At 29.8% G+C, this 15,392-nt stretch overlaps 1 long non-coding RNA gene across 1 annotated transcript; it reads left to right on the top strand.

The window, feature by feature from the left end:
• The first annotated feature begins 2,293 nt into the window (after positions 1–2,293).
• Positions 2,294–11,821, top strand: LOC148568510 (uncharacterized). The gene is made up of 4 exons (XR_015880605.1): positions 2,294–2,369; positions 2,481–2,656; positions 10,753–11,613; positions 11,746–11,821. It is a non-coding gene; the product is annotated as an uncharacterized LOC148568510 (long non-coding RNA).
• Positions 11,822–15,392: the final 3,571 nt, after the last annotated feature.

The raw sequence follows: 15,392 nt of genomic DNA, 5'->3' as shown, positions 1-15,392 counted from the left end.
TTTTGAATTCTTAATCTTCATCTTTATTTTTATGCACTTTAGTTTCCTGCAATTTGGTTTTTATTTGAGAGCAATGACTACTTAATTCCCTCTGCATTTGGGAAAGGAGCTCTGTTTCAATTTTGATTGAATTGATGTTTATTTCTTCTTCTCTTCTTCATTCTATCTTCATACTTGGATATCTATTAGAATCCTTGCAAGAGAGTTTTGTTCTTCAAAGATCTTTGGATCTATTAGAATCCTATTGTGAGCCTCCAGGGAGGGATCATAGGTTTTTGTTTGAGCTCTCTTGGCATAATGATGTTGTTTGTTGATTTAGAGTTGGTACGTAACATATAACCGCTCTAATATTGGGGTCTTTGGAATTATGTAGTATGAGATTAGAAATCATATTTGTTTATCTAAGAAAGAGTCTGTGTGCTTTATAGATCCAATTACTACCGAGAGAGGGATTGGAACTACTTGAATTACATGTGAGCCTTGAGAAAGGGATCATGAAATTCAGTTTAAGGCTCTTGTCTCATAATCCTTCTGATCAATACACTCTTAGTTGGTATGTGAGATATAACCTCTTTGAGTTGAGGTCTTAAGGGTTGTGTGGCTTTTGGATTAGCACTACCAAAAATCTTGATTAAAATGGCAATATTATTATGGCATGTCCATAAAACTGCCATTTTTTGGCTAATTTTGGCAGTTTTAGTGTCTGTCGTAATGTTCAATTCTTTTGACAGTCATTTTCTTTTTTTTTTCCCTTTTTATGTGTTTTAAACTGAGGAGGTGATGGATCTGAAAGTGATTAGTGTTGCATTTGAGAAGGGGAGAGTGATGTGAATGATGAACCCTAATCTCTTGTCGCTGTTCATCTTCCACCTCTCTCATTCATCTCTTTTCTGCCACCCATTGCAACTCATCTCCTCGCCGGCGTCACCGCTGCAAACAATGTCGTTGATGTTGCCTTCAACGAGCTCTGCGATTTGGTTGTGCCTTCTCTGTCACTTCCAATAGGTAATTTATTTCATCTTCTTCTTTTTATTTTTTCTCTCACTTCATACTTTTAGATCTAGTTTATGATCTAGTAGAAAAAAATAGTGAATGCTTGCTCACTAAGTCGTGCCAGTAAATCAGATCTACCAAAATGTTCGACGGCATCCTCGGTCAGAGATTCGTCGCGAAATGGTTCCGTACTTTGATTTCTCTGTTTCTATTCTTCCTTCTTCATGTCTTTCACTTATTGCGGATATGCTGATTGTGATTTTCAATTTCTTATTTTATCTCCTTTTATGTTTTCTGTGAATCGTTAATTAAATAGACGAAGTTTAGAATCCAATCGATGTGATAAGGAGAAAGAGGACCGCGATGGAGAAGTCTATTAAGATTCGCTTACAACAGTCTTTTTTTCTGCTTTTGTTTTAGGAAATTTGTTTATTTGATTATGATAGATAGATGAGATTCTTTACTGGAGTCGATATATGAATTCATTAATGCACAATTTTAGAAGAATGTGCTAGTTTTAGTCTTTCGTGATTCAACTATAGTCAAAAGATTTTGAGACGTTGTTCTGTTTTTAGTACATTTTAGTACAACTGATTCTTGCCAATTTTGGGTGATCAATTTTGTTCTTGTGACAAATACATTATCAAACTATTGGCCCAGAAAAATGGAAAGGTTCGGAAGGAAAAGTCGACATGCTTGTATGCGGGATAGGTACTGGTGGTACCATCACTGGTGCAGGGAAATATCTGAAAGAGAAAAATTCCAACATAAAGGTTAACTGTTCTTTAGATACATTTGCAGAAGATAATTTCTGCTATAATCATGGTGTTATTTTCTTGTTATTATTTTTCTTTTGACTTTTGGTCGTTGATTGGTATGGAACTAACTGAAAGTCCAGTGCTCTTAGGAGAAAAACCTGGTGAGTTACAACCTCTTTTGTGATAATGACTTGTATTTTTTTAAAAAAGGTTATTTATTTATTAGAAGTCCTCAAGGTTAAGGTCCACAACTTTATTTTTAGTACCCAGTGATTTACAATTTGTCATTATTAATGTGTAGGTCCACACAAGATCCAGGGTGGTGCAGGCTTTGTCCGTAGTGTATAGGAAGTCAATCTTCTCGATAAAATCATCAAGTAAGCTTTATTCAAGAGTTGATAAAATGTTGTGATTCATGAATACCTTTTAGTAGTATTTGCCTTAAAAGTTACACGAGCATTCAATATGTTTGAATTGGGAATAAGACTAAAAAAATGATGCATTTTATGTTTTGTTAACTCTTGAGATATGTTTAAATTGGCAGATATCAAGTGAAGAAGCTATAGAAACTGCAAAGCAACTTATGCTTAAAGAAGGCCTGTTTGTAAGTTCCCAAATGTATGTGTATTAGTATTCTGTTGTGACACTTGTAATTTATTAACTTTATTGTTGATGCTGAACCTGTTGATTTTGAGAATAATGGAATTCTCTGGCTCCCTCCTGAACCAGAAGATGCAGAAGACGAGCGAGAAACTTTTTTTGTTGATGAAGATGATGAAGACAACGATGGAAATGGGAATGCCATTGGTGAGTGGGGATATTTGTGCAATTCAAATAGTTTTGGAAGTGGAGAGCATCGCCACAAGGATAGGACAAGTGAGGAGCAGAAGAAGGTAATGAAGAATGTAGTAGATGGACCTTTTAGGGCATTGGTGGCTCAGTTGTTACAGGTCAAAAACCTACCTGTTGAAGACAATGGTGAAAATGTTTGGATGGAAATAATCACATCTCTCTCATGGGAAGCTGCTACTTTATTGAAGCCAGATACTAACAAAAGTGGAGGGATGGAACCAACTGGTAATGTGAAAGTCAAATGCATGTCTACTATATTTGAAAACTAGTGTTAAACCCGTGCGATGCACGAGCTTGTATTTAAATTTGACATGTTAAATTAAAAATAATATTTTATAACCATAAATTTTTTGAGTTTAGTATAACACGATCATCGTCATTATATAATAAACGTACTGAATATGCTGTTTTATCTTTTTTCAAAGTAAAAAAGCAAATAGAAGAGTTTGAAGTCTATAATATTCTTGAACCATAAGGAGGGAGACATGAACAAAATAAGAACATATATAACTGTAATAATAACATGTCAATTTTACACTAAATTTTATATCAAAAGGCTAATAAAAATTTATCGACAACCTAATATCTTACTAACTTCATTAGAAAAGCAATTGGCATATGATGTTGTGCTCCTTGTTACACATTTCATCTCAAATATGAAAACAAAGTAATAGATAAATTAGTTATATCTACAGTAAATATTTATACAAAAGTGTAAATCATAACATGCTATTAAAATAAAAATAATATTATTCTTACCTAAATATTATTAAAAATTCTTTGAACACGACATTTATTGTTGATGACTTTGGATTGCCGTCTTCGTCTAGAATTAAAACCCTGAGCCACTGCGACTCTTAACTCTTGACAAAATAACATAAAGATGTCTATAGATGAATATTAATTTTGGCAAGTAAAGTCCTACATGTGATAATGATTGACCCTGACTCTTGTTAATGGTCATTGCAAAGCATACTGTTAATGGAAATTGTCTCCGTTGGAACTTAAATGGAAATCCTGAATCTGAAGGGATCAAATTCATTCTTGGAATGTATACTTTATCTCCAATATTTCTACCAGTCACTACCATCGCTCCAATTATGTTGCTGCCAAGTTCGTTAACTATTAATCTTGTCCCGTTGTATAAACCTGAAGTCTGGTCTATGTTTCGCAGTAGCATTACAACGACTCCTAGCTTCAAAGTCAACTTGTGATTGGGTAGTCCTGAACATTTGATGTCATTTAGGAACTCTGGTATGAACCACTCTTATTGTACATCTTCATTCTCATCAGCTTGACATGTTGTGTCAAAACTCAAGTACTCCTTTTCCATCCCTGGAAAGATTGTCAATACAAAATCGTTTACCTTCTCGACACTCTCAAGCGTGGGTGCAAGAATTGCCCTACTCTAAAAATACCTGTAATATGACATGTTTTGCAACAAATTTGGATATGAAAAGTCTACCAAATGAGAGAGAGGATCATCAGTAGTTGTAATCAATAGATCATTTGGAATTTCAATTTCTGATTCATCACCAACAACAGAACCAATATTTCTATTTCCAATATCAAGTATCCAATTAGGAAATCTCTTCATTTCACCTTCATCTTGATCTGAAGAAGACATTAGAAGCCTCATGTTTGTGTGCAGTTTCAGAACCTTACAAAACGACCACAGATGGGATGAGCTAATATCTGATGTTAATATGTCGGGTCTACTCCCTTTCGGAACACTGGAAGTATCTGTCTGGAATCACCTCCTAGAACAACAACCTTACCACCAAATGGTTAATGTGTCTTATGTTGATCGGTAACTGATATAAGATCCCTGAGCATCTGATCAAGTGCTTCAAAGCACATTTTATTGAGCATTGGAGCTTCATCCCAAATTATTAAACTACTTTGGATGAGTAGCTCAGCCTTCAAACTGCCATGCTTGATGTTGCAAGTAGATTCATCAGTAATTGTAATGGGTATTGAAAATCTAGAATAAGCCGTTCTGCCACCAGGTAGGAGTAAAGACGCAATTCCACTAGATGCGACATTTAAAACAATCTTTCCTCTAGACCAAATAGCAGAAGAAAGTCCATTCCAAATAAATGTCTTACCACACCCACCATGCTCAAAAGCAAAGTAAAAATCACCAAAGTCTGTAATAACAGCATTGAGTATCTCGTCGAATACTAACCTTTGCTCATGAGTCATCTTTTGTTTCATATATAAGTTTGTATGAGTCAACTCATTTGTGTCATATGCTAACTCCTCCTCTATTAGCTTATTCTGAAAAAGGCGAACATCAGACATCTCAGGATATGGCATTGATTGATAGTCTCTTAAAGATCTCGCATTGCTGTTGAGTATCATCTCATTCTCAATAAGGCAGAGATTTTTCAATTCGTCATCAGTCATGTTTAGTCCTAGCAAAAGCACATGGTGGTCTTATGAAATATTTAATAAGTAATTCTAAAATAAAATTATTAATATTATTAATAAAAATAAAAATAATAAGAGAATACAATCTTGATATAAAAAAAATATAGTAAAATACCTTGGTTTTTCAAAGCTTTTCTCCTCTCATATAGTATTACATCAGCTAATAATGTCCAAGTTGTATTCCAAACATGCTCTGGGTTGCTAATACTATTAGATATCAGTAGCATCGCAAATAATTTTCTCAATTGATGACCAGATGCAAGTTTAGCTACCTCATTAATAGCTGTAATGAATTCTCTATCATCGCACAGTAGTCCCATGGAATAGCAAGCATCTTGGAAGCTATAATATGTAATTTCATTAACTGTCCTAATAGACTCATATGTTGTGCAACCTCTCTGAACAGCTAACAAAGTTCTCATATAATAAATATCACCTGTACCCGGTGGAACATAGTTTAACCTCCCGATAGAATACCCTCTTTTACGTAGATGTCATTCCCCTTGCTTCTCTATCATAAACAAATTAATTTGGAAACTCAGCATATGTCAAAATGTGACCTGATTCAAATTTTTTATTGGCCTCCATCCATGCTAAGAACATCGTACATTTTTCTTACTCTTCTTCCACGATTTCCTCAAGATTGTCATCATCTTTAAAGATGATATTTTACTCTCCAGACAAATGAAAAGTTAATCTCATCATTGAAGGCCACCTCTGATGAATATCATAAGTTAAAGTTCTCCACACAGCCTCACATGCAGACAAATATCTGCAATCATAAAATTGTTTGATCTCATCAATAACCTGAGCATACTCTCCACTGGAAGCTTCCTTTGTAACTCCAACTGCTACCTTGTCTGGACCTTTATTCACGTACTTGAACAAATATTTGATAGCATTTGACTTGTTGCAACTCTACATTAACATGCGCTTGATAAGACATAAAAAATGATTTTTATTAGTTTCATCATAAATAGTATTAATCCTATTATTTGTCGATAAAAATAAATAAAATTAAATACAATCTAAAAATTAATAACCTTATAAATTATATAAATTTAGAAAAAATATTCAAAAAGAGAAAAAAAATGAAAGTACTTCTATTGTGTAGAAATAATGTAAATTGAGTAAAGAGAAAATTTATAAATATGGCAAGTAAAAAAATTTAAATTTAAAAATTGAAATGGTTAAGACGTCACTTAATTGGGAATTAGTATTAGAATTTCAAATTTTAAATTTTTAAATAGAGTTTCCTAATTAGCTAGTACATATTTTAAATTTTTAAATAAAATTTTCTAAATTAATTCAATTTTTTCGGAACAAAATTAGAAATAGAATTAAGTATAGAAGAATGTCAAATTAAAATTTTCTTTTAAATAGTATAAATAACCTCACATTTTAATAAGACTGATAATTCTATTTACTTTAATATAATCTTTTGTAATTAGCATAGTAGCTTATAAATTATATAAAATTTAAAAAAATATTCTCAAACCCAATTGCTTATTTAAAAATTCAAAAAAAAATTATTTGAATTTAAATTTAAAATTTTAAACATAATACTTTAATTAGAAATTATAATTAGATTTTTTTAAAATAGGTACACATTAAAAATTAATAACTAACTTAATTGTATCAACAATAATTCATATGAGAAATTTGTAACTTTATGACATTAAATACTAAATTAGAAGTTAACAGAATATCAACAATGTGAATCGAATTAAAAATAAAACCACAAGTAATAACCAAATAACTTCAATTTATATTTTAAAAAATTCTAAATTCCAAACATAAAAATCGAAAAGAATCAAAAGAAAAATAACAACTTAAGAAAAGACAATATTTCCACCAAAACAAACATATGCTTGGTATTATTCTATTAGATAGACTCTAAAAGGGATTCCAAAACATGTGTATCTAAATTCTCAAGTTTCATTCTCAATCTTGATCTTCTTGCAAGTTGAGGTATCTCCTTGCACCTTCGAATCTTCTGACTCCGAGGATAGTCGCTTGGTTGGTGTAATAGCATTTTCCAACACTTTGAATTCATCATTGTCCGCAACTTCATTGGAGAATTCAAGCAATAAATTATGTACAAAATACTACGTTAAATTAAAGACTTCCTTCTCACATTTGATTTTATCTCAATAATATTTTTTGAATAAAATAAAGATCTAACTTTGAGAAAACAAACAAACAAAAAATTAATTTTTTGAACAAATACCTTATCACATTCGATTTTTTCCCCTTCAATAATTGAAGATGCCTTTGAAGTTGGAAGCAAACCACTGGTGTAGTCAACATCTTAAAATTATAATTAGTTATTAATTATTATTTATAAATTAGATACTACTAATGACCAAGAAAGAGAAAAATAAACCTATTTTTAATAGAAAGTACAGTTATAACTATATGCACAATTTGAATAGAGTGAGCTTTTTTGAATTTATTTATGAGGTCCACATTATCAGTTATATTCTTAACTTTATAAGAAGGTGAAAAATGTAGATTATCAGATATTTGAACTTCAACGATGAAGAGGAAGGTCTTTTCAATTAGGTTGAGCAAAAGTGTAGGTGTTTCCGATAGATCTCCTTTCTACAGGGTATTACATAATATATTAATAATAAATAACATAAAAATTACCATTAAAAATATCTTTACTAATGTTTTTAGAAATAAATATTGGTTAGATCTTACCAATAGGAGTGGATCAAGTATCTCTACACAGCTCTTTCCCAAAACTTGTTTTTTCTCCTTGTCAAAGATTACGAAACATGCACACTCAGAGTCATCAATGACACCCAACTTTATTTGGTACATGCTTAATAATAATAAAAAAATAGCATAAAAAAAAGTTAAACATAGATTTATTCAATATCTAATCCATTGTAATTAAACTTTAAATTAAAAAAAAAATTCAATGTATAACAGATTTAAATTACTTTTTTCCTCAACTTTTTTACAGAAAAAAATTACCGTATCTAATTCTTTTAAATGCTCAATGGTTTTGCCTTGATAAATTTTTAAGAATGCAGCCTCATTTGGAATTTCGCCGATATTACCCCTAAACTCTTCAAATCTTACAAAGCTAGATAAATAAAGCGAAAAAACGACGTTAGATAACACATAATATTAAACTAAAGAATTGAAAAAAATATATACCCACCTATTTTTAAATTGGATGACATTTGCTTCTTCAAGATTGAAGAACATCTTTGTGTCATACATGAAATTCTGTAAAACAATTTTTCCTGAAAAATTTAATTTAATACAAAATGAGTAAAAACTCACTATTATCGAAAAGCTCACATAAAAAATGAGTAAAAGCTCACATATAAAAATTCACATAATTATGGATAAATATTACTGTTATATAACTTCACTCTAACAAATTGTAAGACGACAACAGCTCCATCCTTATTGCCAGATCCCAAAAAAATATTTAATTCATGTGCATAGTTGCCAAAAAGTGCATACTTCGTTATTTTTCTATGCCAAATAGAATGTTTGATGTTAAATATACTTTTTATAAAAAATAAACAAAAAATAATTACAACTAAAAAAGTAACTACCAATAAAATAATATCAAATTATATATATTTTATATTTTAAAATTAACAATAAAATTAAAACGTCAAACACAATTTAAAAAAATTAATAATTAGTTTATTAATTATTTTAAACTCATAAAAAACTAACTACGGAAAGAATGCTTTCTATTAAAATTCTATTTAAAAAAAGATTTAAACACTTTATTATTTTTCTATGCCAAATAGAATGTTTAATGTTAAATATACTTTTTATAACAAAATAAACAAAAAATAATTACAACTAAAAAAGTAACTACCAATAAAATAATATCAAATTATATATATATTTTATATTTTAAAATTTAAAAATTAACAATAAAATTAAAACGTCAAACACAATTTAAAAAAATTAATAATTAGTTTATTAATTATTTTAAACTCATAAAAAACTAACTACGGAAAGAATGCTTTCTATCAAAATTCTATTTAAAAAAAGATTTAAATACTTTTTTTCAAAATCAATCTGAAGTGATTTTTCAAAAAATTTAAATGCTATTAATAAAAAAACGAATTGCCTTTTTTTCAAAAGCGTTGTCTTTGAATAAAAACGTTTGTTACATATTTCAAAAAATTTAAATATTATTAATAAAAAAACGTTGCCTTTTTTCAAAAAACGTTGTCTTTGAATAAAAACGTTTGTTTCCTATTAATAATATTAATAAAAATATTCATAACAAAATAAATTAAAATAACAATTTAAAAAGATGAAAATATCAAAATTTTTAGATTTATAAAAATAAATATATGATTACCCATCATCGATCTCTAATTCATTAACAGTGTACTTGGTAGATTTACCATCCTTTTCAAGAATCCTCTTACTCCCAATTCTAGTAAGATATCCAACAATATCTGAAATAATTTAAAATAAAAAAAATTGTTGTCAATAAGTTTGTTAAAAAAAAAACACAGCCGAAATTATCAATAAAATAAATAAATTTATAAATAAATTATACTTTTTCTAAAATAATAAACTTTCCAACTAAGTAGGTGTAATCGTACCCAAGAGTATTGAGAGTGTCAAAACTCACAAAATTAAATCCATATCGTGAAATACTTGATGATACTGGAAGTTTGTGCACATCCGTACGTTGGTTTAAATTAACAACATACTCATGATGTGTAGTCTTGAAGTTACTCTCATTGAGTCCAACACCAACATATCTTATTTGGTAAGATATTCCTTTCTTTAGCAAATTTACGAATCGAGACACAAAAGCCCTCTTAACCGAGGCGTGTATTTTTCCTCCCTAAAATTGATAAACAAAAATAAAAAAATAATTAGATAGGGATAAACAAACAACTTTAAAATATAAATAATATAAATTTAAAATAAAATAAAAAAATATTAGTAGAAAACTCACGTCTTCATCGAGCCAAACCATCTCAATTGAGTATGGCAATGAAGAATTTCCGTAATTTGGTAGTGTTCATAACCGTATCACTCGTATACGTATATACAAATTATCGATTGTAGGATTGATTTTTGCGATTTTGTGAATACCAGTCATTGGAATAAGTAGGGAAATTTTAGATTTTGAATGTATGTAAAGAAAGGGTTTGATGTACTTTGAATCGTAGTGTTACACATATCTCATAACTTATACTTTTATAGTTGACTCATAGCTAACATTTTTTAAATTTGATTGACTTTAATTTAAATTTGAATTAAATTTGTAGATAAAGAAATAAATATATTAACAATTTTTAAAATTCTAAATATATTTAAATTTACATATGTAGCTGCAATTTTTGAAAAAAAATCAATAAAAATTTAAAAAATAGTGTTAAAATTTAAAAAATAACAACTTAAATAAAATAATTTAAAATTAAAAAAATAACAACTTAAATATAACCACTCAAACAAATAATTTAAAATTTGAAAATAACAATCTAAGCAAATAATAATTTATAATTTATAAATATAAATCTAAAAATTTTTAGTGACGACATCTATGCAAATAAATTCTCAGACTCAATGTTAACTCTCCATTTGTATTTGTATTACTATTATTATTACTATTACTATAAAGATAAAGATAAAAATTGAACAAATTCCTTTTTCCCTGCTTTCTCCATCTCTTACGGAGGCCCAAATGAAACACACAAATTACTAGCATCGACGGCTGCAGATTCTCGAACCGAAATCAAGGGTTGATATCGGTTCTTTTCCCCAGGTCTCCACGTAGGATTTTTGGTTCTGAATTTCATTTACATAAACCCATTCAATTCAATTTCAATTTCCAGCAAAGGTTAAAAATATCTCTACTTAGAGTTTTAGCACTTTACAAAGGTACTCTCCCAGGCTCCAATTCTCTTCTTTTTCTTCTTCACTGTGCTGCTCTCGTTTATATTTTTTTTAATCTCCGCCTTGTTCTTTCTTCATCTTCCGATTCAATTTATTGTTGTTTATTTGTATTACTTCCCCGGCACTTGACAAGTTGAGAATTATCTTGCTATGCTACCTATGATATTGATATATCTCTTTTCGTTTTGGTTTTCAATCCGCTGGTTTTATTTCATTGGTTATTGCAAGGGTTTGATCAAGGAGCTTGACATTTGATTGATAGATAGCTCTCTGAAACTAATAGTTAGGTAATGAAAGCGTTAAAGATGGCTGGCTTTTGAATTTATGTTATTGATTAGGACAAGAACAATGAAATGATTTTATATAGTTTGAGTGTAACAAGCTGAAGTAAATAATTTGGCTAATTTTTCTTTCTGCACTTCTTTGTTTTCGTCTCATATGTGTCGGCAATCTGGTTTTTTGATGTTGAAATACCATATATAGAACATAATAATAATCAAGGTTTATGGTTTACTTCAGGTTCCAACGATGGCTTTCTTTGGTCGAATTGGGAATTTACTCAGAAATGCTGCAAACAAGCAGATCAGTTCAGAATTGCTCTCATCCCCATCTATTCTCCAGGCAATACGGTGCATGTCATCTGCTCCAAGCTCAAAACTGTTCATTGGAGGTGCATTGAAGTTTGAAATACCTTATAAGTTGCATCCATCATGTTTTATTTTTGGTGTAATGTAGCTGATACTAATAATATAATAGATATTGATATATGGATAGATACATATTAACATTTCCTCTGTTGCAGGTGTTTCATATTCTACTGATGAGCAAGGTTTGAGGGAGGCATTTTCAAGATATGGAGAAGTTGTTGATGGTACATAAGATTCTTTTTCCTCCACTTGTTTCTTTTGTTATCTTAATGTTGTTTGCTTTTATGATTTTTGGTTCTTGAAAATTGTCTATATTAATTTACCAACAGCTCCTAACAAGCTATATTTGCATGTCTACTATATTTTCAACTTTTAACTCCCCCAATTCAACGAATAACCTCGGTGAGACGAGAGATATATTGGGTTGATGATGTTTGTGTTCGAGACAAATTGTAATTTCAAGAACATTCTACACCTAATTCAAATAAATTGTTATTCTATTTATTATTCCTAGAATTGTGAAGTCTTTCGGGCAACGGTCATGAAATCATATTCATATATATTCATACCTCTCACTCTCACCTTCCACAAACAAGGCAAAAGCAAGGTATTTATTTATCTGATCTTCTCCTGTTTGAACTAATCATGATTCAGAATCTATATGCAAGTTGATGGTAAGCTTCTCTTAATTTGGTGTTTGCTTTTAGAGTTGTTGATGGTACAAATCCAGAAGAGATAGAGATAACAACACCTGCTTTTAACGATGCAAATTTTGAGAGGGTTGAAAGGCTAATCAAAGGTTGGTGTCTATTTCTTCCCTCATACATATATATATAATTTTGAGATTTGTTTCTTGATTTCTTTATGTTTATGATCAAATGAGCGGAATTAAAATAGAGGAAATGTAGTCAGACAATGAAACCCTAAGCTATTATTAGTTACTCTTGTAGTGAAAACAAGTCTCCCTTGGGCAAATATAGTGTTTATGACCATAACAGCAGGATAGTAGACATATGCCTCCTACCTCCATTCCTCTTGGATCTAATGAAATTAGTTTGAAATTAGTCGTGGAATATGTTTATTGTGTTCCTCTATTAGGAAGAGCAGAAATTATTTTGAAAAATCTGGGAGTGGATCAAGGGAAGAAAGGACAGAGTTACCAATTTTAACTTTAAATCATTATCATTAGTCAAACCAACCAAATTGGTTATCAATCAAGAATTAGGAATGAAGGCAATGTTAGTTATTTCTCATGTCACAATTAAAAATATATTGGCCTGGAAGATTCTATATACTTCCCACGAAACATTTCAATAGTCACAATTAAAAATATATTCTATATATCAATCATTAAATATATTCTACATAATTGACTAATTGGCATTAAAGCTTCGTTAGAATTTTTGGCATTCTTTAGGAATTGAAATAAGCATTTTATTGGAAGTGGTAAATAAGGATTTTATTCTTGGCATTCTTTAGGAATTGAAAGCAATCAAGAGTACAAGTTACGCACAAGAAGTACCAGGAAGATTTCCTCTTACTATGTAAGTATAATGATGATAATACTAATAGTAATTTAAGGAGAAAAAGAGATTATGAATAGAAATTACCTATGTAATTACTAAACTAACTTCCTATATTAATAGGCAAGCATGTGAATAGCTTAATTTTTGCTGCTTCAAGATATCAGAAAGTTCTTGAGGAGAATCTTAATTTATCAAGTGCAGGATTTGAAAGGTAAACTATATTATTATTATTTATACTTTTAATTCATTTACTTGTATAAGAATACAATTGAATATATACATAGAATATTCTGTAAGAAATATAAAATATATATGCACTTAATTAACTTTTTTACAACACACACAAAACACATACAAGTTACGCACAAGAAGTACCAGGAAGATTTTCTCTTACTATGTAAGTATAATGATGATAATACTAATAGTAATTTAAGGAGAAAAAGAGATTATGAATAGCAATTACCTATGTAATTACTAAACTAACTTCCTATAATAAATAGGCAAGCATGTGAATAGCTTAATTTTTGCTGCTTCAAGATATCAGAAAGTTTTTGAGGAGAATCTTAACTTATCAAGTGCAGGATTTGAAAGGTAAACTATATTATTATTATTTATACTTTTAATTCATTTACTTGTATAAGAATACAATTGAATATATACATAGAATATTCTGTAAGAAATATAAAATATATATGCACTTAATTAACTTTTTTACAACACACACACAAAACACACAGATATATATAAATACCAACTTTATATGAACTAGTTAGTACAACTTGAAGTCTGATTGTTACCCTCTCTTTATATTTATATATACAGATATGAAGTATAGCTCTTATCACTATATATAATAACCATCTTGTAGCAGATACGGAATTGAAGTGTAGTTTCTTGTAAATAAATTAAATCTATGTCACATTTTGCAAACTAATTTCAAATCAAATTGGCTAATTACAAATCAAAGCTATAGTCCATCAAACAGAATCAGGAGTGTAAGTTATGCACAAGAAGTACCAGGAAGATTTCCTCTTGTTTGATGTTGTTTCTTTTGGTTTTTTATTCTAATGTCTTTTCCTGAAATTCTTTCAATTTTCAGTTTTTTTTTATCTTATCTCCATTTGGCTCACATTTATGAACGAGCTAACCAGGTCTTCACTGTATATTTTGGTATTGCAGTGGGATTCTACCAGGTATGTAACCTTAAACAAATTAGGCTTATTTCTTCCTTTGAGATGGCTTACTTCTCTATTTGGTTTGATTGAGTTACGTAATTGCTGCTTTAGATTTGTATATATGCTGCAATATTTTCATATGAACTTGACACTTTGGTTTTTACCATCTGCATGCAAGATAATATGAAGCTAATGGATGACATAGCTGCTCCAAAACCTACCATATTTATTAGTCCAAGTAGGAAGTAGGAAGTAGGAAGTAGGTCTTTTGGAGCGAGCAACAGAGCATTGTGAAATATGGAGTTTTATGTATTAAGAGTTAATGTTAAGACATTTATAGTTAAAAAATCATGTTATGTTTGATACTTTGTATAAGAGTTATTACTTTTGATTTCCAATACTAAAAAATCATATATTATATTTAATACGTTGTTTGTGAGTTATATAATATTTTGTTTATGGATTATGATTTTTTGGTTATTGTGAAATTTTAATAAAAAAAATTATTTGTTTAACATGATAAAAACGAGGGTAAAAACTGCCTTTTCAAATGATAAAAAATGTTACTATTAGGGTTAAAACGGCGGTTCAAAAACGTCATTTTAACCAATTAAAAGTCACTCTGTCAAGGTGAAAACGGCGGTTCAAAAACGCCGTTTTAACTGACCAAAATGTCACTCTGTTAGGATAATAATGACGGTTCAAACCATCATTTTAACAAATGAAAACGCTATTCTGTTAGAGTAATAATGGTGGTTCAAACTGCCGTTTTAACCTATCCAAAAATTGTCGTTTTAATCCTGGAAATAATGGCAGTTTAACCAACAAGAAAATACCTTTAGTCGAAAATAATGGTGGTTTTCAAAAAATCAGCGTAATAACCAGAATGGCGCCCAGAATTACGTCACTTTCTAAAACCGCTGTTCTCGGTAATAATGGCGGTTCAAATCGCCGTAAATACCCAAAAAAACCGCAGTTTTAACAAGAATTTTTTGTAGTGTAGAAATTGAGCTTCACCTCTTCTCATGAGCAATTAGATTAAGAGATTGGCAATTGATTATGTGAAGAGAAATTAAATCACCAAGAGATTGGGGTTTAATT

This window comes from Arachis ipaensis, chromosome B4, assembly GCF_059453495.1.
Source record: "Arachis ipaensis isolate K30076 ecotype BB chromosome B4, ASM5945349v1, whole genome shotgun sequence".
NCBI lineage: Eukaryota > Viridiplantae > Streptophyta > Magnoliopsida > Fabales > Fabaceae > Arachis > Arachis ipaensis.
The sequence above is the reverse complement of the archived record's forward strand: the minus strand, read 5'-3'. Positions and strand labels throughout refer to the sequence as shown.